At 38.1% G+C, this 21,020-nt stretch overlaps 1 protein-coding gene across 1 annotated transcript in view; it reads left to right on the top strand.

The window, feature by feature from the left end:
• Positions 1–21,020, top strand: part of NRG1 (neuregulin 1) — a 990,734-nt gene that overhangs the window by 8,071 nt on the left and 961,643 nt on the right. The gene's annotated exons all lie outside the window — the stretch shown is intronic.

Here is a 21,020-nt window from a genome sequence, read left to right as displayed (position 1 = left end):
TTTTGATAATTTCAATCTTCAAATGGTGGAAGAAGTGACTATGGAACTAGCTTTTCTTTATCTGATTCTGACCAACAAGGAAGAATTTGTTTCTGAAGTAGAAATTATTAGAACCTTGGGTGTGGAAGTAAACAGTCTATCTTCAAATTTGTAATATTGAAGAAGAAAGTTATCTCTAAGCTGACATGTACCACAGTATTTGGCCTTGTCAATGCCAAAAGGTACAGAGAAACACATATTCTATTAGTAAAGTTGGTCAGGAAAGATGACACATTTTTAAGAATGACATTCTAGAGAGAGAAACAGAATGAATCCTGAAAAAAAGAAAAAGGAAAATTGATCTAAGAAAATCCATTGGATCTACAGGGAATTCATCAACCAATTTAGTTTTTAGAAAGACATGCAAAGGGGGTATACACTTTTGGACATGATCAATATGGAAATTTGTTTTGCTTGAGTATATATATTTGTTACAAGAGTTTTGCTTTTCTTTTTTCTTTTTCAATGGGAGGTGAGGGAGGAAAAGAGAAGAGAAAATAAATGCTTAATGTAAAGAGCAGGAACTGAAAACTAGAAAAGATAATATTTGTGATCATCAGCCTGCTTATTTCAGCAGATGGACAGCTCCTCTCCTTACTCTGTTACTAAGGAAGTAAATAGAATCCTTTTAACTGTCAACAGCATGTGATCTGTATCTTTTGATGATATAGATATAGTATCTTTTTAATAATAATGATTACTCCAATCCGACTGCAATGAAAACTAAGAGATTTTAATTATATTGATGTTGATGATAAACAAATGTTGATGTTCAGCCTGTTTAAGCCTCCCAGTGAAGACAGCACCCTAACTGTCACCTTTCACTGAGAGAATCTTGAAACTGGTGAATCAGGTCAGTAGACAGATCTTGTTTCTCAATAACTAATTTAATAGATGATAACAGGAATGATTAAAGGTTGGATTAGGTTTAAAGGAAATTAGGACCAGGAGAGAGGTTTAAGGAATAGACTGAGCTAACTAACTAAATAATAAATTTTCAGAAATCCCCAGAAGGAAGCCACAAACGGAAGCTGCCAGCCTGGTTGGCTTGGCAACCAAGAGACTAGCTCAAGTTGCTAGCTGTTTGAGTTTGACTAGGCTAGCTTTGTAATATTAGTAGATCTTCAGTAGTGGTCTTCTTGATGATGTTATAAAATGATCTGGGTGATGATAGTCGATTATTCACTGTTAGCAGTATATGATGAATGAACCTGGGTAACTGTCCCTAAAGAGTAATAGCTAAGCCTGGCTTATGAAGCAGCTTCTGAGTTTGACTGGAGAGCTTTCCCTTTCCACCCTTTGCCTCCTGCCTTAATTCACAACTGAGTCACTTGGCTTAGGACTGAGCTCCTATTGATAGGGGTGCTCTAATAGTCTTTTCCAGTTTCATGCCAGCTTATGCCAGCTGTAAGAATCCCAAAATCTGAACCCCCAAATGGCAACAGTTTGCCCAAGATGGCTTCCTGCAAAAACTATTTCCATGCAAAGGGACATACACTTTTGGACAAGATCAATATGGAAATTTATTTTGCTTGAGTCTATATGTATATGTATATTTGTAACAAGAGTTTTGCTTTTCTTTTTTTCTTTTTCAATGGGAGATAAGGGAGGAGAAAGAGAGGAGAAAATAAATGCTTAATAACTAAAAAAATGAAATTTAATTTTAAAAAATAGAAATAGAATATTGCTGGTTGGGATAGGTGGGATAACTGCTCATAGGTTACAAATGATGGGGAGAAGGCTGAATTACTCAATTTTTACTTTTGCTTTGCCCCTCTCTGACAGGGCAAATGAGCTCGAAAAATGTTTTATTGATATTCATCATCTTAACATAGTCATTTCTGCAAAAAAAAAGAAAAAAGAAATCTAGTCCTCTTCTGTGAATTGAATATTTCTGTATAAGAAGTTGTTTTTTTTTAAACTCCTCCTTTTCTGGCATATATTCTGGATCTCTTTGGCAGTAGTCTGGTGATATCAACGGACTTCTCAGAATCTTGTTTTAAAATTCATGAACTAAAAAACAGGATGATGTGGCTATATTTTGATCTGGTATCAATCATATTGACAAACTACCTAGTTTTTTTTTTGTTCTTTTTTTTTTTACAAACTACCTATTTTCTTCTCCAGGGTAAGCATCCCTGTCTTATTATAAAGAAAACTGGGTAAGCAAAAAAGTCTGGCTTCATGACCACATCTGATATGATAGGCCAGTAGTGTCAAATTCAAATAGAAAGGGGGGCCACTAAATCATCCATATGTATCCATTTGGGCAGTGTTTTGACTTAGAGATTATTAACATTATCTATGTTCTATTATATTTTTGTTTCTTTTAAAAATATTCCCCAATTACTTTTGTTTTATTTGGGAGTGTCTGGGCCACATGTGGACAGTATGTTTGTTGTAGATTGTTGTAGGTGTACAGGTGCTGGCCTGTAGTTCTATCCTAGTAATCTATGACCCTGCCATGAAGATGGAGGAAGTAGAAGCTTCATTTTCTCTTCTCTGGTGCTGCCACTGATTTTTCAGTTGCTCAGTGTTTTATATTTCTTATAGTGACTTTACTCCCCCCCCCCATTACATTGTTGTAGTCATTATGCACATTGGCATAACTCTTTTGTAACTCTGTTGGCTTATTTTACTCTGCATCAGCGCAAGAAAATCTTCCATTTTTGAATCCTTTCTCTTTGATATCCCTTCTCAAGAACTTTTTTCTATTTTCTATGTATCCGTATAAGTTATATTTGTATGTGCACAATGTAAATACGTGTACATACACATGTAGCATATACATTCACATTATGTACATATATTTTGTAAGATATTACACAGATATATACATATATTTGTATATACATACATATATCCTACATTCTCTATTTATATAGACAGCCAGGTGGCACAGTGGAGAATTGCTGAATGTGGAAATGAGAAGATCTGCATTCAAAACTGACCTCAGACATTTAAAAGCTATGTAACTTTAAACAGATCATATAACCTCTGTAAGCTTTAGTTAATTAATCTCTAAAATGGGGATAATAGTTGTATTTCCCTCATAGATTGTCATGAGGACCATATGAGATAGCATATAATGTAATTTGTTAAACTGATAGTGCTATATAAATGTTAATTATTATATGCTAGGTTTTTTTTCAGCCATTCTCCAATTAGTGACTACTCACTTTTTTTTTTTTTTTGTTCTTGGGTACCACAAAGAGAACTCCAATGATAGAAATATTTGGATGTGCATTGGATGTTTATTTCTGCTCTTGACTTCCTGGGGCTTTATATCCAGTGTTGAAATTGTTGGTAAGAATAATAAAAATAATAACAATTATTATTGTTCTGGGTTGTAAAAATGAATTCTTTATTCCATTTTTAATTTAACAGGGGACCTGGAGGTCCTCTTACCATAGAGATGTGTAGGGATTAACAGTGACAGGAAGTAGAAACTATGGAGACAGGAAGGAGGAACCATAGAGATAGGAAGTGAGGTAAAAAACGGGTATAAAATCCAGCCAGTCTGTGAGTTGCTGACAGGGCAGGTAGTTGTGGGGAAGTTGGTTGCTGGGCATGAGTTGGTGGTTGGCATTTAGTTGCTGGAATATAAAGGTGGGCCTGGGCTTACTGAGAGGGCTTTTGGGCTTTTTGGCTTTTGGGTTTTTGGCTTTTGGTTTGGGCTATTAGGTTTTTTTCTTGAACCTTTTGGGAGGTGGCTGCTCTTCACTGACAGACCTAATTGGGGTTGGATTAAACACTGATTGGATTGGTTTTGATTGGGATGGATTGGGTTGGAACTTTTTAGGGTGGTTTTTATTAGCGGTAGTTATATAGGCAGTTATAGATAGATATAGGCAATTTTAAGTAGTAATTATAGGTAGTTATAGGATAATTAGTATAGACATTAGGAAATTTTCTTTCTTTACCTCTTTCCTATATTTCTCTCCTTTACTATATTCACTTTACTATATTCTTTTACTATCTCTATTTTAATTAAACTAAATTTTTAATTGTTAAAAGCTTCTAGAAGTTTTCTTTTCTCTGACTTAAAGGGATAATATTAATTTACAACTTTACTATATTTTTATTAAAACTTAAGTTATTAAAAGCTGCTCTATTATTTTGTCAAAACTCCTAATTTAACCCTTACCAGGTACTGGACTAGGTACTAGGGATAAAAGTACCTATGTCCTTGGTTCACTCTCCTGGAGGGAGGTTGTTGATATCTCCTCCTCAGCATTTTAAAAGTACCCCCGAGGTATAAGGGCCTTTATTCCCTAAAGCTGGCACCTTGAGTCTTCATTTTAATGTGGTTCCTCTCAATGTAAACTAAAGATGACTGGAGCTATGATTCCATGTAGTCATTTAACATCAGTGAGATTTTACATAATTATTTAATTGAAAGACATGGCAAGAACAGAATTCTATATGCAACTATACAGGGCTAGGGGTGGGCTAGAAACAAAAACTCTCTGGGTCATTATACAGATGTTTCCCTTCAACACCTCAGGAACCCATTCTCCTTCAGTCTCTGGGAGAGTTGGCTCAGAGGTAGCATGAGAGGTATCATGGTAAACTGTCTCAGCAGGCAGGCTAAACCAGGTTGAGGCAACCTACAGATCTAAAACTCATTGGTGAATTAGTTGGATGTTTACTCCAAATACATGAAAACTTCCCTTGGCTGGATGGGTAGATGAGAACAATTTGTTCCAATAGCAATGAAGGCAGCTGAAGCAGACCCCATGGAATGCTTAGAACTTGGTCAGACATCAAAGACACCGATGTCATCCACTTCATCCTTAGCCATTACCAGTTGTCCTGACTTGTCTTCCCACTGGTCTTTGATGACTCTGGAAGAGTGAGGCTGACAACTTTGTGCAATTCTGCCTCACTTAAATCCAGTTTATGCTTGAGCCAAAAGATACCACCCAGTAATGACATTTTGGCCTTGTTCAAGTATGAAGGACAAAAACCACCAACCAGATCCTATATTGGATTGATCCCACTAAAAGCATGCCAAAATGAAGCATCATGGCTAGATGGGATTTCTTCTCAGCTACCACTGATCCAAGTTCTTGATTTTTGAAAAATATTGCTGAGCCCAGCATGGACTTGATTCCTGAACTCTCAGACTCCTGACTGTTTTAATCTCTTGACCTTTTGGAGATCACAGGATTGAGGCTTCTGAACTGATTTTCTTCACCTAAAAAGGTGAAGCACCAGGACTGGAGTTGGGAAGATCCAGATTCAAATCTGGCCTCAGATACATTTCAGCTGTGGGACCCTGGGTAACTCACATAACCCTGACTGCCTAACCCTTGCTGGTCTTCTGCCTTAGAGTTGATACCAAGACAGAAAAAAATAGAGAGAAAAAGAGAGGAGAGACTGAGGCAAAGTAAAATTTCTTGAAGGGTTCATACTTCCAGTTCAGCAATAATAGTCACATGCTTAACAGATCAGCCTAATTACAAAATTTAATGCATGTTCCAAAAATTTCTCCAAAGCATGTCCATTAGCTGTCAGCCCAACTCTCCTGAAAGATGGTTCTTTAGCCTCTTCCATGTCAGAAACTGCATTAGCAGTCCTTTGGGTATATTGCTAAGGACTGGCTTGTGGCTAGCACCTCTTTTTCTTCCCCACTTATAGAAGTAGAAAAAAAAGAAAGAATCCATACTTCCAAGTACCTTGCTTGCTGTCCACTTAATGAATGCTTGTTGATTGACTCCTGGATAGTTATCGGGAATTAATTTCATTAAGAATAGTGTGAGAATGAATAAGAAAAATAGGATATTCTACACCACACAAAGAGAGCACGGGAAGGCGAGGGGATGAATACTATTATAAGAAGGAGAGGAAGAGAGCATTAAGAGGTACTATTTAAACCTTACTCTCAATGGAATTAATCCCGAGAGGGAAGAGTATCTATATCCTTTGGGATATAGAATTCTATCTAATCCTACTGAGAAAGTCAGAAGGGATTAACCAAGGGGAGCAGGGGAGTGGGGAGGTCAAAAAAGGGAGGGGAGGAGAGGGGGAAGGGAATTCATTAGGCCTTAAAAATAAAAAGAGGGGAATAATAAGGGAGGGGGTACAAAGGGAAGTAAATCAAGAGAGGGGACAAGGGGGGCTGGTATAAAACAAACCACTGGTTTAAAATGCAATAGCATAAGAAGAAGGGGTAGAACTAGGAGAGGATACCAAAATGTTGGGGAATACACAACTGATAATTATAACTCTAAATGTGAATGGGATGAACTCGCCCATAAAACGTAAGCAAATAGCAGAGTGGATTAGAAACCCAAATCCTACCATATGTTGTCTACAAGAAACACATATGAGGTGGGTGGACATACAAAAGTTTAAGGTCAAGGGCTGGAGCAAAATCTTTTCGGCTTGAAATGAGAAAAAGAAGGCAGGAGTGGCAATCATGATTTCTGACAAAGCCAAAGTAAAAATAGATATGATTAAAAGAGACAGGGAAGGTAATTACATCCTGATAAAAGTATAGACAATGAGGAAATAACACTGCTCAATATGTATGCACCAAGTGGCATAGCATCCAGATTCTTAAAAGAGAAACTGGCTGAGCTCAAGAAGGAAATAGATAGTAAAACCATACTAGTGAGAGATCTAAATATTCCTCTTTCAGATCTAGATAAATCAAACCAAAAAATAAATAAGAAAGAGATAGGAGAGGTGAATGAAATCCTAGAAAAATTAGATTTAATAGATATGTGGAGAAAAATAAATAGGGACAAAAAGGAATACACCTTCTTTTCAGCAACACATGGTACATTCACAAAGATTGACCATGTAATAGGGCATAGAAACATCATAAAAAATGCAAAAGGGCAGAAATAATAAATGTAACCTTCTCAGATCATAATGCAATAAAAATAATAATTAGTAAGGACACATGGATGGGCAAATCAAAAACTAATTGGAAATAAAATAATATGATTCTCCAAATCCAGTTAAAGAAGAAATCATATAAACAATCAATACTTTCATTGAAGAGAATGACAATGATGAGACATCCTACCAAACTCTGTGGGATGTAGCTAAGGCAGTACTCAGGGAGAAATTTATATCCTTGAGTGCATATATTAACAAATTAGAGAGGGCAAAGATCCATGAACTGGGCATGCAAATTAAAAAATTAGAAAGAGAACAAATTAAAAATCCCCAACTAAAGACCCAATTAGAGATTACAAAAATTAAAGGAGAAATCAATAAAATTGAAAATAAAAGAACTATTAAATTAATAAATAAGACTAGAAGCTGGTACTTTGAAAAAACAAACAAAATTGACAAAGTACTGGTCAATCTAATTAAAAAAGGAAAGAAGAGGGGGCAGCTGGCTAGCTCAGTGGATTGAGAGCCAGGCCTAGAGACCAGAGGTCCTAGGTTCAAATCTGGCCTCAGACACTTCCCAGCTGTGTGACACTGGGCAAGTCACTTGACCCCCATTGCCTACCCTTACCACTCTTCCACCTATAAGTCAATACACAGAAGTTAAGGGTTTAAAATTTAAAAAAAAAAAGGAAAGAAGAAAACAAAATCATCAGTTGAAAAGGGAGACCTCACCTCTAATGAAGAGGAAATCAAGGCAATCATTTAAAATTACTTTACACAATTATATGACATAAATATAGCAATCTAGTTGAGATGGATGAATAAATAGAATACTTAAATAATCCCATATCAGAAAAAGAAATAGAACAAGCCACCAAAGAACTCCCTAAGAAAAAATCCCCAGGGCCTGATGGATTCACAAGTGAATTCTATCAAACCTTCAAAGAACAACTAATTCCAATACTATACAAATTATTTGATAAAATAAGCAAAGGAAGAGTTCTGCCAAATTCCTTTTATGATACAAATATGGTACTGATCCCAAATCCAGGTAGATCAAAAACAGAGAAAGAAAACTACAGACCAATCTCCTTAATGAATATAGATACAAAAATCTTAAACAGAATACTAGCAAAAAGAGTCCAGCAAGTGATCACGAGGGTTATTCATTATGATCAGGTGGGATTTATACCAGGAATGCAAGGATGGTTCAATATCAGGAAAACCATTCACATAATTGACCATATCAACAGTCTAACAAACAAAAATCACATGATTATCTCAATAGATGCTGAAAAAGCCTTTGACAAAATACAGCATCCATTCCTATTGAAAACACTGAAAAGTATAGGAATAGAAGAACCTTTCCTAAAAATAATAAACAATATATACGTAAAACCATCAACAAGCATCATATGCAATGGGGATAAATTAGAAGCCTTTCCAATAAGATCAGGAGTGAAACAAGGATGCCCATTATCTCCTCTATTATTTAACATTGTACTAGAAACACTAGCAGTAGCAATTAGAGAAGAAAAAGAAATCGAAGGTATCAAAATAGGCAAGGAGGAGACTAAGCTATCACTCTTTGCAGATGATATGATGGTCTACTTAAAAGATCCTAGAGAATCAACTAAGAAGCTTGTAGAAATAATCAACAACTTTAGCAAAGTTGCAGGATACAAAATAAATGCACCTAAATCATCAGCATTTCTATATATTTCTAACACATCACAGCAGCAAGAGGTAGAAAGAGAAACACCATTTAAAATTACCCTAGACAATATAAAATGCTTAGGAATCTATCTACCTAAACAAACACAGGAATTATATGAACACAACTACAAAACACTTTCCACATAATTAAAACTAGATCTAAACAATTGGAAAAACATTGATTGCTCATGGGTAGAACGAGCTAACATAATAAAAATGAGCATTCTAACCAAATCAATTTACCTATTTAGTGCTATAAATATCAAACCACTAAAAATCTTTTTTACTGAATTAGAAAAAAACTATAACAAAGTTCATTTGGACTAACAAAAGATCAAGAATATCAATGGAAATAATGAAAAAAACGTGAAGGAAGGTGGGCTAGCAGTACCAGATATTAAACTATACTATAAAGTAGCGGTCATCAAAACAACATGGTACTGGCTAAGAGATAGAAGGGAGGATCAGTGGAATAGACTTGGGGTAAGTGATGTCAGCAAGACTTTCTATGATCAACCTAAAGAGCCCAATTTTTGAGCCAAAAATCTACTATTTGACAAAAACTTTTGGGAAAATTGGAAAACAATATGTGAGAGATTAGGTTTAGATCAACATCTCACATCCTACACCGAGATAAATTCAGAATGGATGAATGATTTGAATATAAAGAAGGAAAGTATAAGAAAATTAGGTGAACATAGAAGAGTATACCTGTCAGATCTATGGGAAAGGGAAAATTTTAAAACCAAGCAAGAGTTAGAAAAATTTACAAAATGTAAAATAAGCAATTTTGATTATATTAAATTAAAACGTTTTTGTACAAACAAAAACAATGCAACCAAAATCAGAAGGGAAACAACAGACTAGGAAAAAATCTTTATAACAAAATATTCTGACAGAGGTCTAATTACTCAAATATGCAATGAGTTAAATCAATTGAATAAAAAAACCAAGCCATTCCACAATTGATAAATGGGCAAGAGACATGAATAGGCAATTTTCAGATAAAGAAATCAAAACTAACAATAAGCACAGGATAGTGTTCTAAATCTCTAATAATTTGAGAAATGCAAATCAAAACAACTCTGAGGTATCACCTTACACCTAGCAGATTGGTTAAAATGATAGCAGGGTAGAGTAGTGAATGTTGAGGGGGATGTGGCAAAATTGGGACATTAATGCATTGCTGGTGGAGTTGTGAACTGATCCAATCATTCTGGATGGCAATTTGGAACTATGTCCAAAGAGCTCTAAAAGACTGCCTGTCTTTCGATCCAGCCATAGCATTGCTGGGTTTGTACCCCAAAGAGACCATAGGAGAAAAGACTTGTACAAAAATATTTATAGCTGTACTTTTTGTCGTGGCAAAAAAAAAAAAAAACTGGAAAATGAGCGTATGCCTTTCAATTGGGGAATGGCTGAACAAATTGTGGTATATGCTGGTGATGGAATACTATTGTACTCAAAGGAATAATAAACTAGAGGAATTTCATGTGAACTGGAAAGACCTCCAGGAATTGATACAGAGTGAAAGGAGCAGAAAACTAGAAGAACATTGTACACAGAGACTGATACACTGTGGTAAAATTGAATGGAATTGATTTCTGTACTAGCAGCAATGCAATAACGCAGGACAATTTTGAGGGATTTATGGAAAAGAAAGCTACTCACATTCAGAGGAAGAACTACAGTAGTGGAAACTGAACACATGGGTTGATGCAGACATGATTTGGATAGTAGACTTGAAGCGACCACACCAATGCAACTATCAATGATAATAAATAAGTCTTGATTGATGACACATGTTAAAATCAGTGGAAATGCATGTTGGCTATGGTAGGGGTAAAGGGTGGGTGAAGGGGAAAGTAAAAACATGAATCATGTAATAATGGAAAACTTTTCTAAAAAAATAAAATATTTAAATTAAAAAAAAAGAATTGTGTGGGGGCCTCAGTGTCACTCCCTCATCTCGGAGCTTAAACTGTTGTTGACAGCACAAAAAGGAGGCTGGAACAAGTGACTGGATAGGTTAAATTCAGGATACTTTGTTACTCTTCCCAAAAAGAAATATTTAAAAATTTTTAACTTACTTATTTTTTCTGCTCTTTTTCATTTTATTCATTAAAATTTTTTTATTTTTAGATATCTTTCCATGTTTACTTGATATATTTTCTTTCCCTCCCCTCTTCTCTCCCTGCTCTCAGATCTGACAATTAATTCCCTGGATTGTACAAATGTTCTTACTTGATACCTATTTCCATATTATTCATTTTTTTTTGTTTTGTTTTGTTTTTTTAGACCCTTAACTTCGGTGTATTGTCTCATAGGTGGAAGAGTGGTAAGGGTAGGCAATGGGGGTCAAGTGACTTGCCCAGGGTCACACAGCTGGGAAATGGCTGAGGCCGGGTTTGAACCTAGGACCTCCTGTCTCTAGGCCTGACTCTCACTCCACTGAGCTACCCAGCTGCCCCCAATATTATTCATTTTTGCTATAGAGCAATCCAAAAAGAAGTATTTTTTTAAAATTTAGAATATTTGTCTATGGCTATATGATTCATGAGCTCCACCCCCTCACACCCTTGCTCTTTCATCCCTCTTCCTGAAACTGACAAGCAGTTCCACTGGATTATACATGTGTCATTGTTCAAAACCTATTTCCATATTATTCATATTTGTATTAAAGTGATCTTTTAAAGTCAAAATCCTAATCATATCCCTATCGAACTACATGATCCATCATATATTTTTCTTCTCTATTTCTACTCCCACATTTCTTTCTCTGCATGTGGATAGTATTCTTTCTCCTAAGTTCTTCTGGATTGTCCTTGGTCACGTCATTGCTGCTAGTAGAAAAGTCTATTACATTACATCATGCCACAGTGTATCCGTCTCTATGTACAATGTTCCCCTGGTTCTTCTCCTTTCACTCTGCATCAATTCCTGTTCACATGGACTTCCTCCAGTTCATTATTCCTTTCAGTGCAATAGTATTCTATCACCAAACCATTCCATCATATACCACAATTTGTTTAGCCATTCCCCAATCAATGGCCACCTCCTCATTTTCTAATTTTTTGCCACCACAAGGAGCATGGCTATAAAAAAAAAGAAGCATTTTTAAAGAGGGAACATGATGGAGTGGATTCAAGTGTTGAACTTGTGCTCAGAGAGATATAAGTTCACATTTTGCCTCAGACCTTACTAGGTGGGTGAACACAGTCACTTAACCTCTCTAAGACTTAGTTTTTTCATCTGTAATTTAAATAGCCAAATTGAGCATTTATAAAGTGACTTAAGGTTTAAAAGGCTCTTTACATGTATTATTTAATCCTCACAACAACCCTGGGAGGTAGAGCTATTATTATCCCTATTTCATAGATGAGGAAACTGAGGCTGAGATAGGTTAACTAACTTACTCAAGGTTAATGTAAATGTAAATGTCTGAGGTGGAATTTGAATTCAAGGCCTTCCTTACTCCAAGTCCAATAATTCCCACTTAGTTATTCTAACTCCTAGGGTTATTGTTTGAAAATTAGCTGAGAAGAGATATATACATAGATACACAATAATTTGCCAAATTCAAAGTACTATGTAACTATTATTTATTGTTATTATCTGGAGGGAGCTATTCAGTGATCTGCCTACCCCATTTCTAGTAGTCACATGAATGTTTTCTATGTAAATATTCTCTATTAGTATTACTACCCATGAGAGGCATTGTTGTAGAATCCCTTCCCCCTGGGCCTCAGTTTCCTCCTTTGTAAGTGAGGGTGTTTTATAAAATTCTCTACAGGGCCCCTCCCTTCTAGCTCCAAACTCCCCTGGAGCAAGCATTGGCTTCAAACTGAGGCCATCTGCTTCAAGACCCAGTGTTCTTTCCCCTCTAGCAGACCATCCTCAATATTTCCATTCTGCTTGGTTCCCACATTATGGCAACAGCATTTATAATGTTCTAAGTAGCTTTCTTTTAAGGTAAAAATCAGAGATTGAATATAAACATTCCCCCATGAAAATGTCAATCTAACTGAGCAGACCAAACAAAGAAATCTCTGCTCTCTCTTCCAGTGTCTCCACCCCACCTCTTGATGATGCAAATAGAAGGAACAAACACATAAATTTGGTGATAAGTGAAAGGACTCTGGGGACAGGCAAAGGAGCACAAGTGGCAATGATTGTGGAAGCTTCTGTACTTTCTCCCATTCAAATGTTCTGCCACATCTTTGTATGAATGGAGCTCTTAGAGTCACACTAATATTAAAATAAAAGATTTTTCTGAATAAAAATGTTTTGAAATAGATTATAATCCTGAAGTTGGAAAGGACCCCAGGGGCTCCAGATTTAATCTGTGCTTGGAAAAAAAGCATCCCTTCTACCAAATCTCTGACAAATGGTCATCTTGCTCAAAGACCTTCAGTGACAGTGCTACTCAGAGCCTTCATGCAGATCAGTACACAAGATTTCATAGATATTTATGTCCAGCTTGCATGAAACCAGGAGACCAGGTTAATTTTCAGATCACCTCTGTCAAGAATCACTTGAGCAAAAATTGTGACAAAGCTGTTTGAGGTTGCTGTTAGCCCTATGTAATTTGTCAAAGGCATCTAGCCTGGTTTCTTTTTTCTGTTTATTTCTGGACCGAATTCATTATCCATTTGTATAGTCTAACTCTCATGTATATGCTCATGGGTCAGTTCTATCAACTGTCCTTTCTGACTGCATGTCAGAATGTATATAATTGCTCTTTTTCATTCATTTGCTTTTATTTCCATATATTGGTAGGTCAAACTCTTTTGAATGGTTGTGAATCTTATTAATGGGACTCTACCATATGTGGGGGCTTGATGCAAGTAATAAAATTTCATCTCCATAGGAGAGCATCTGGGAGATACCATTCTTTTTTGGAATCCCCTTTCATTAGGCTTGTTCAGTGGCCACCCTCCATTATAATGCAAAAAAAAAAATACCTTTGTGAATCATGGAGTGCCACAGTATCCAAAAAAACCCCATCAAGAAGGCAAATGATCCAAAGGATAGCAGAGGCATATGATAAATGGAAATTGACAACAGGGTGCCCCCAATTCTGAACCATGCCCATGAAATGGGCTAAAAGATGCCACCAAGGTGATATGAAACTGCAAAAAGAGGTGGGCCAGCCCTGGGGAGAAAGCAGGGGCTAACAGAGGTCAGCCAGCCCCACATGATGTAGAAGAGGACTTTTTCATTTGAGTAAACTCCCAGGATCTATCCATCAGTCAGTCAACAAGCATTCATTAAATGTGTAGCAGCCAGGGTCCTAACCTGAATTTTCAGGGTGCACTCAGAACAGGGCCCCATCTTTATTCTGCCACAACTATAGTGGAGCCCTTACTTGAACAATGCTAGAAGTTTTCTAAGGGGTCTTTCTGCTTTCTCTCTCTGTCCATTTGAAACCATCCTTGGTGCTTTTCCTTTCATTTATGTCCCTTTTCTGTTTATACAACAACTCCCCTATTTCTGGCTCTTTTCAATCCTCACTTGGATTATTACATTGATTTTCCTATTAGCCTCTCTGCCTCCAGTCTTCCTCCTCTCTAATTCAGCCTCCTCACCAATGCCAATGCAGTGATTTTATCACTTTCTGAAGCATCCTGATCATTTTACTCCCCTGCCCACAAAGCTTCAGTGGCTTTCTATTGCTATTAGAATAAAATCCATGCTCCTTGGCTTGGCATTTAAAGCCCTCTGTGGTCTGTCTTCAGTTTCCCTTTCCAAGCTAATTACCCATCTCTCCTCCTCAGGGAGGGAATTTCATGAACAGTGACTGTCCTTGAACTGAGATGGCTGTGTTCCCAGAATGACTCAGAGGAAACCTTTTGGCACATGGAGATTAAAGACAGTCTGACAGACTTCAGTGGCATTGCTGGGGTTTGGGGACCAGGTGGCTGGTTGCTCAGATGCTGATGGCCCAGGGCTATAGGGTGATTTCCCTCCCATCTTGCCTGGGCTTCATATAGACAACCAAAGCACAGATTTTGCCTGCTTAGAATTAGCTGGTGAGGGAGTTGCTTCTTTATCCCAATGCCATTTCCTTACTTGAGCCTGTCTTTGGAAGAATAACGGCACTTTTGAGAATATGCTTTTGATGGGAAGAGTAGAAGGAACAAGTCATCAAATGCCTTTTGTGTGGGGTAACTCCATGATTAGCCACAGAGGATGCCAGACTACGTAAGATGGAATCCTTGGGTTGTCAAAGCTAATGAGCTCATTGGGGTCACATGATACCTATTTCATTGGCTACAGTATGAAGCAGCCTTTCCAAAGTGCTTTATATAGGATCTTGTTTTTACAGAGTTTTGAAGGTCCAAAAATCCCTCATCACAAACCTATAAAGTATATAGTGGGATGTAGATCCTGATTTTCTAGTTAAGTAAGCATAAAATCAGGGACTTGTCCAAGGTACCAAAGAAGATCTAGGATTCAAAGCTACATGTCTTCACCCTTGAAATCAAGTGCTCTTTCTACCTCCTCATCAATGGCCCTGTGGAAATACAGGCACATTTTTAGGAGCATTGTAGGAATTCAAAGAAGGTGATTGAGGAGGGCTTAATAGAAGGGGTGACATGGAAACTGAGCATGACTGTATAGTCTCCTAGATTTGCTTTTTAGATTTTCAGCAGTAGCAGTGTGTAGCAAGTGTCTCTGGGGTCTCTGCGCATGGCTCCAGGGGATCCTTGCTTGCAAATCCTCAAATCCCTTGGTCCTCAGGAGAGGAGATTTTGTCTTAGCATTGACTAGAATTCCTGACCCATTCCCTTGCCTGGGCTAATTAGGCTTAGCCTTCACTTGTGCCAGACATATGTGGAGAGGGAACACGCATATATATAGACTTGATACCCCACAGAGGGGCCTTGTTTCATGTGGCCACATCGCCTCCTAGGAGAGAGGGAGCCTTTGCTGAAGACATATAGAAGGACTGATGGACCAACAGGAAGGTGTGACAAAAGGAGATCTCACCACCCAAACATGGAAAGGAAAGAATGAGCCCCTGTAAGATAGAAATAAGAAAGGGGAAGAGCATTAGTTAGGCAGAAAACTTCAACATGGAGCTTCAACCAGGCCCTTGCCCACTACCTAATTCAAGGTAGTGCTCCAAGCAATATAACCTATCATTATAATAGCTAGCATTTTATAGGGCTTTTAAGGTTTGAAAATATACACTATACTGTATATATCATATGTGAGGTTTAAAGTATTAGATATTATATTACACTTGTAACATGTATATGTATATAGATACATCTATAGGTACACATATGTATAGATAGGTGGAGATATAAAATCTTCAAACAAGTCTGGAAGGTAGGGGCGAATATTAGCATCTTTTTACACAAAAGGAAATTGAGTACAACAGAGATTGTCACTTATCTAGGGAAACACAGCTTTTAAGTATCTGAGGCAGGATTTGAACTCAGAATCCAGACCTCACCACACTGCATAGGTATCACAGGGCTTGTCCACTTGAAGAAGGGCTTTGATTGTTAGCAATGAAAAGTTCTTTCTCATATTCTAATAGTGAGGAATAGGTAGGAGGAAAGTATAAGTTTCTAGCTAGCCCTAAGCCCAGCCCAAGCCAGCCCAGCCCCACAGAGTTGTCTAGACAATTTACACATTTCCTCTCAGGCTAAGTCTAGCCTGTATTAATTGAATGTTTTGTTAGCCTAAGTGCTTGCATAAGACCTGGGGGCTTTTCAAGCTAAGTCAGTCCAATTGCAAGGTTCCCTAGGGAGTGGGGTGGAAAGGTAGGATGATCCAGATACTGATTTTCTTAGGGAGGCCCTGGATGAGTGCACAAGGAAACAGAGAGTGTGATAAATGAGGCCCCTCAGTTTTGGACCTGGTCTTTGGGAGCTCAGAGCTCCTGTTGTGAGCCAAGGGTTACACATGAATTTCTTGTTGCAGGAAACTGGAGCTGACAGGGAGATCCATTCCATGTCATTCTGGGTTTGCATCTTCAACTGGATATACAACTACGGCATTTTAAATCAGAGCAGGCTCACTCACTATAGGTACCAGTGACTCAAGAGAGACACAAAATGGAAAAGGGCTGATTTTCTCTTTTTCTTGGGGATGAGGTGGGGAAGAGAAACAAAGGCTTATAGTATTTTTGCTTTTTAGAAATGCAATTTTTGACTTGTCAGAAAAAGTAAAGGATTGACTTCTTTCTGAAATTTTCTCTGTTTCAGAAATGTGCTTTGTGTGACGAGGTTTTTCCCTCTGTCCTGGGGTGCTTCCAGTGGCCCAATTACTTCCCACTCATTATTTGGCCATCATTTTTTCTGCTAAGCACATTTACAATTGTATTCACATAATTTTCAGCAATAACCTTCACTGGGAGGACTGACCCTTTGATCTCTTTCTTTGATTGGATGTATCACATTATTAATCCATCTAACCTGTTACTGCTTCCAGTTTCGAAATTGGAAAAGACTGAGAATTCCTGCTCTTGATGTAATCTCACCACTATGTGGAGAATACACCCTGGCTGGCATTTCTATAGAACCTGAAGGGATACAAAAAAACTCTTGATAAGCATTGAGGGAGGTGCCACAGGTCTTATTATCTCCATTTTACAGATAAGAAAACTGAAGCTCAGAGAGGGGTACTGACTTAGACAAGGTCACTCTGCTAGAGAGTGCCAGAGATAAGATTTTCATGCAAGTCTCCCCTGGCTCAAAGTGTACTGGCCACTCTTCCAGGCTAAAACAAACAAACTAACTAACCCAACAATTCTTGCCTATATTTCTTTGTTTGTCAGGATCTTTAATAGTTCGGAATAGGAAAAATTGGACTTGTAGGGATTTGTACTGGAGTCTTCCCTCTAAAATACCTTATTAACCTATTTAGTTTCCAGGTATTTCTACTGAGGAAACAAGGAAGTTACAGCCTTTTCCAGATGTGCCCATCTTTGTATCTGTCTTAATTCCTGGACAAGTAGGTTCTGTAGTTTAGCTCAGGGTCTCTTTCTAGTGAGTTAATGCATCCTAAATAAGCCAAGACAGCCCAACAACTTGAACCATGGACCTTTGCTGGAGAAACTCCAAATGTTGAAGGGGTAACTCCAAATGTGTTGGGGTCAAGTTGCTTATTTCTTGGAAAGGCTGTGATTTCTGTCTGGGCTGAGAACTGTCTCTAGTTTCTTATAAGGTTCTTGACCCACTCCAGATATGTCAAAAGCATTTGGGACTGGAATATCTCTAAGGTCTCCAAAAGTGGGATGGGCTGCCTTGGAAGGTAGAGAGTTTCCCCTAATTAGAAGTCTTTAAGCAGAGGCTAAGTTGCTCACTTTGCAAGTAGGATATGGAGGGTGTTTCTTGATTACCTTGGACTAGATGGTTGTTAGGGATCCTTGAGGGCAGCTAGGTTGCACAGTAGATAAGAGTTCCACTCTTAGAGTCAGGAATCTTCTTGAGTTCAAATATGACCTTAGACATTTATTAGCTGTGTGACCCTAGGCAAGTCACTTCACCCTGTTTGCCTCAGTTCCTCATCTGTAAAATAAGCTGAAGAAGGAAATGGCAAATCACTCCAGTATCTTTGTCAAGAAAACCTCAAATGGGCATGACTGAACAACAACAAGGGATCCTGGATTCTGTGAATTCTAATGAATAATAATAGTTCAAGTCAAGTGCTCTCCCTATAATCAAATAGTATCCTACTTTTTAAGCCTTATCTCATCTTCCATGTCCTATAGTTCACTAGCCCTTTGAGGAAGGAGGGACCTCTATTACAGCTGATCAAGACTGTCCACAGGACTAAAGAGGAGGCAGATTGAGGTAGTGATCAGGTTGCTAATTCAACCTGGGTCTCACCTCCTGAACTAATTGCAACCGAACTTGTCCTTTAGTTTCTACTCACTTAGATCCAAATCCAGACTCTGACCTCCCCACCCCATCCCTCTTTCCTTAGAAGGGATCTTCCTCAGTCCATTGATTGCCCTCATCGTCATGTATAGTTGCCATCTCCATGGCTCAACACTTTCTTCCTTGACCACACTGTCTATCCAAGCTCACTAAGCCAATTAGTGCCTCTGCCCTTCAACTCAGGGTGGCATCATTTCCCTATATGTTATCATTTGAGAGTGCGCCCCACTCTCTCACTGGCCTATGTGCTCTAGGAGAATAGGGGACTCCATTTATCCAAAAGTTGGAGGTTTCCCAGCACCCAGTGGAGAGAAGACTATGGATTCAGGGGACTCTAAATACATTTTGGCTGAACTTGACTAAGCCTCCCTTTTTGTTGCCTGCCTTTAGTGCCTAATGTCTGAACCACACCTTGCTGTTGCTGCTCTTGGACTTGCTTTGAGCCTTCTTAGGGATGCTGTATATTTTGTAAAATGTGTAATTGTTTCACCTCCCTCCAAAGTTATATAGCTCCCTGGAGTCACAGGAAAAAGAGCCTTTACCTGAAATTCTATAAACACTTAGTCTGAATTTAAATGTCAAGCCTGTGTTGGGATCTGATTGATGGATTGCTCTTCACAATGGTGCTTTCAGGGTCAAGCCAGGCTTATTAATGGGGCCTGAGTGTGGGTTTCAGATTGGAAATCAGGGCAGAACTAATAATATGGGATGGATCTGGATAAAGTACAGAAATGGGCAAACACTCAGCCCTAGAATATAGGGCAATGGGTGACGAATAGAGGCAGGACCGACAGAAGGGCTGAGACTCAGGTTTTAAAAATGTGATGCCATCTGTTGCTACTTGGCCATTCTTGGGATTCAGCTAAAGGGAAAGTGTGATTGCATCCACACATCAAACCTGCTGTTGGCACTCACAGAGGTAACTGTGTTCAATCATCATGTTTCCCAGAGATGGTGTTCTGGCTCTTGCTACCATGTGCCTTTGTGACACCCACAGTGTATCCCTCCTTTCTTTTGTCTCTTACAATCCCTTGCTTCAATCCAGGCTCTGCAGAAGTACTATCTTTAGACAAGGTCATCCTTAATCTGACAAATTGTTAGCTTCTCTTACTCTTAGGAATTTCTGTGTTCTTAATTTGGTCCCTGTTTTGCATCTGCTTATCTCAGCATGTTGTTTTCCCCACCCCAGTGAATGAAGGTTCCTTGAGGGGAAGAACTGAATTTATACCACAGACCTGGCTCTCTGACTCCTTTCTCTCTTTCTGGCTCTGTCTCTTTCTCTATCTCTTCTGTCTCTGTCTCTCACTATTTCTCAGTGAAGCTATGATTTCATCCATGTAGGGAGTTCCCAGTGAGGAATTCTCTCTGTCAAAGTAGGTCAGCTCTGGCTCTGAATCTGATATTGTCTCCAAGAGCTGATGAGGAGAAGGCCCTGAGAGTCCAAGTGAGTTTTCCAGGGATTTCCAGCCAGTATCTCCAAGCAGCATGACTTGGATCTAGTTCTTCCTAACCTGAGGTCAGTTTTCTATCCACTATACCACATCTCCTTTTTGATCTGGCCTGTGACATTATTTAAAGAAGGGTAGCTACATGGCACAATGCTGGGCTTAGAGTCAGGGAGACTCAATTTCCTGGGTTCAAATATGGCTTGTAACACTTATTAGCTGTGTGATTTTGGGCAAGTCACTTGACCTTGTTTTTGTCATTTTCAATTTTCTCATTTGCAAAATGAGCTGGAGAAGGAAATGGTAAACCACTCTAGGATCTTCATGAAGTCAGGCATGACTGAAAAATGACTACTGCAACAACAAGAACATTGGTGTTATTTGATAAATGACTGTTGAATTAGATTAGGTTGAAACCATGTCTTTTATGAGATGGGGCGTTTCTGGAAAGAGATTTGATCTGCTGAGCTCCAAATACCCGCATGGTATAGGCTCTAGATCAGATGATGCAACTCATAAAACATTTACAGTATTTTCTGAGTGGAAACTAAATGAAATAAAGGTCACAAGAGAGACTGTACTATATATGGAGAGATTAAACTATCTGATCCTTATCCCTTCCTCTCCAATCACAAATGCTGGGAATTCCTAGGAAAGGCATTTAGAACCAACCAAATATGACAGATAATTCCCTGGGGAGGAGGAAACCTGCCCAGAGGGTAGCAAACTAATTTATTCAGCTCAAAAACATTTATTAAGCACCAGTTAGGTAAGGCACTGAGCTCAGTTATAGGGAGAAAAAGATGTCATAAGGTATAATGCCTGCCCCCCAGAATGGGTTTACTTTCTGTACCTTTCCCCAGATAAAGTAAAAACTAAAACAGAGATTTAAAAGTTGATTGGAGTTGTAGGTATATGTGATAACAAATACATACATGTATATACACATAACAAAAATATGATAGTATGTGGGTGGTATGTATGTAGACACTTATGATGTCAAGGTATGTGTGTGTATATATATATATATATATATATATATATATATATATATATATATATATATATA

Source organism: Gracilinanus agilis, chromosome 6 (genome assembly GCF_016433145.1).
Source record: "Gracilinanus agilis isolate LMUSP501 chromosome 6, AgileGrace, whole genome shotgun sequence".
NCBI lineage: Eukaryota > Metazoa > Chordata > Mammalia > Didelphimorphia > Didelphidae > Gracilinanus > Gracilinanus agilis.
Note: the sequence above shows the minus strand (reverse complement) of the source record. Positions and strands in the feature narration are given on the sequence as shown.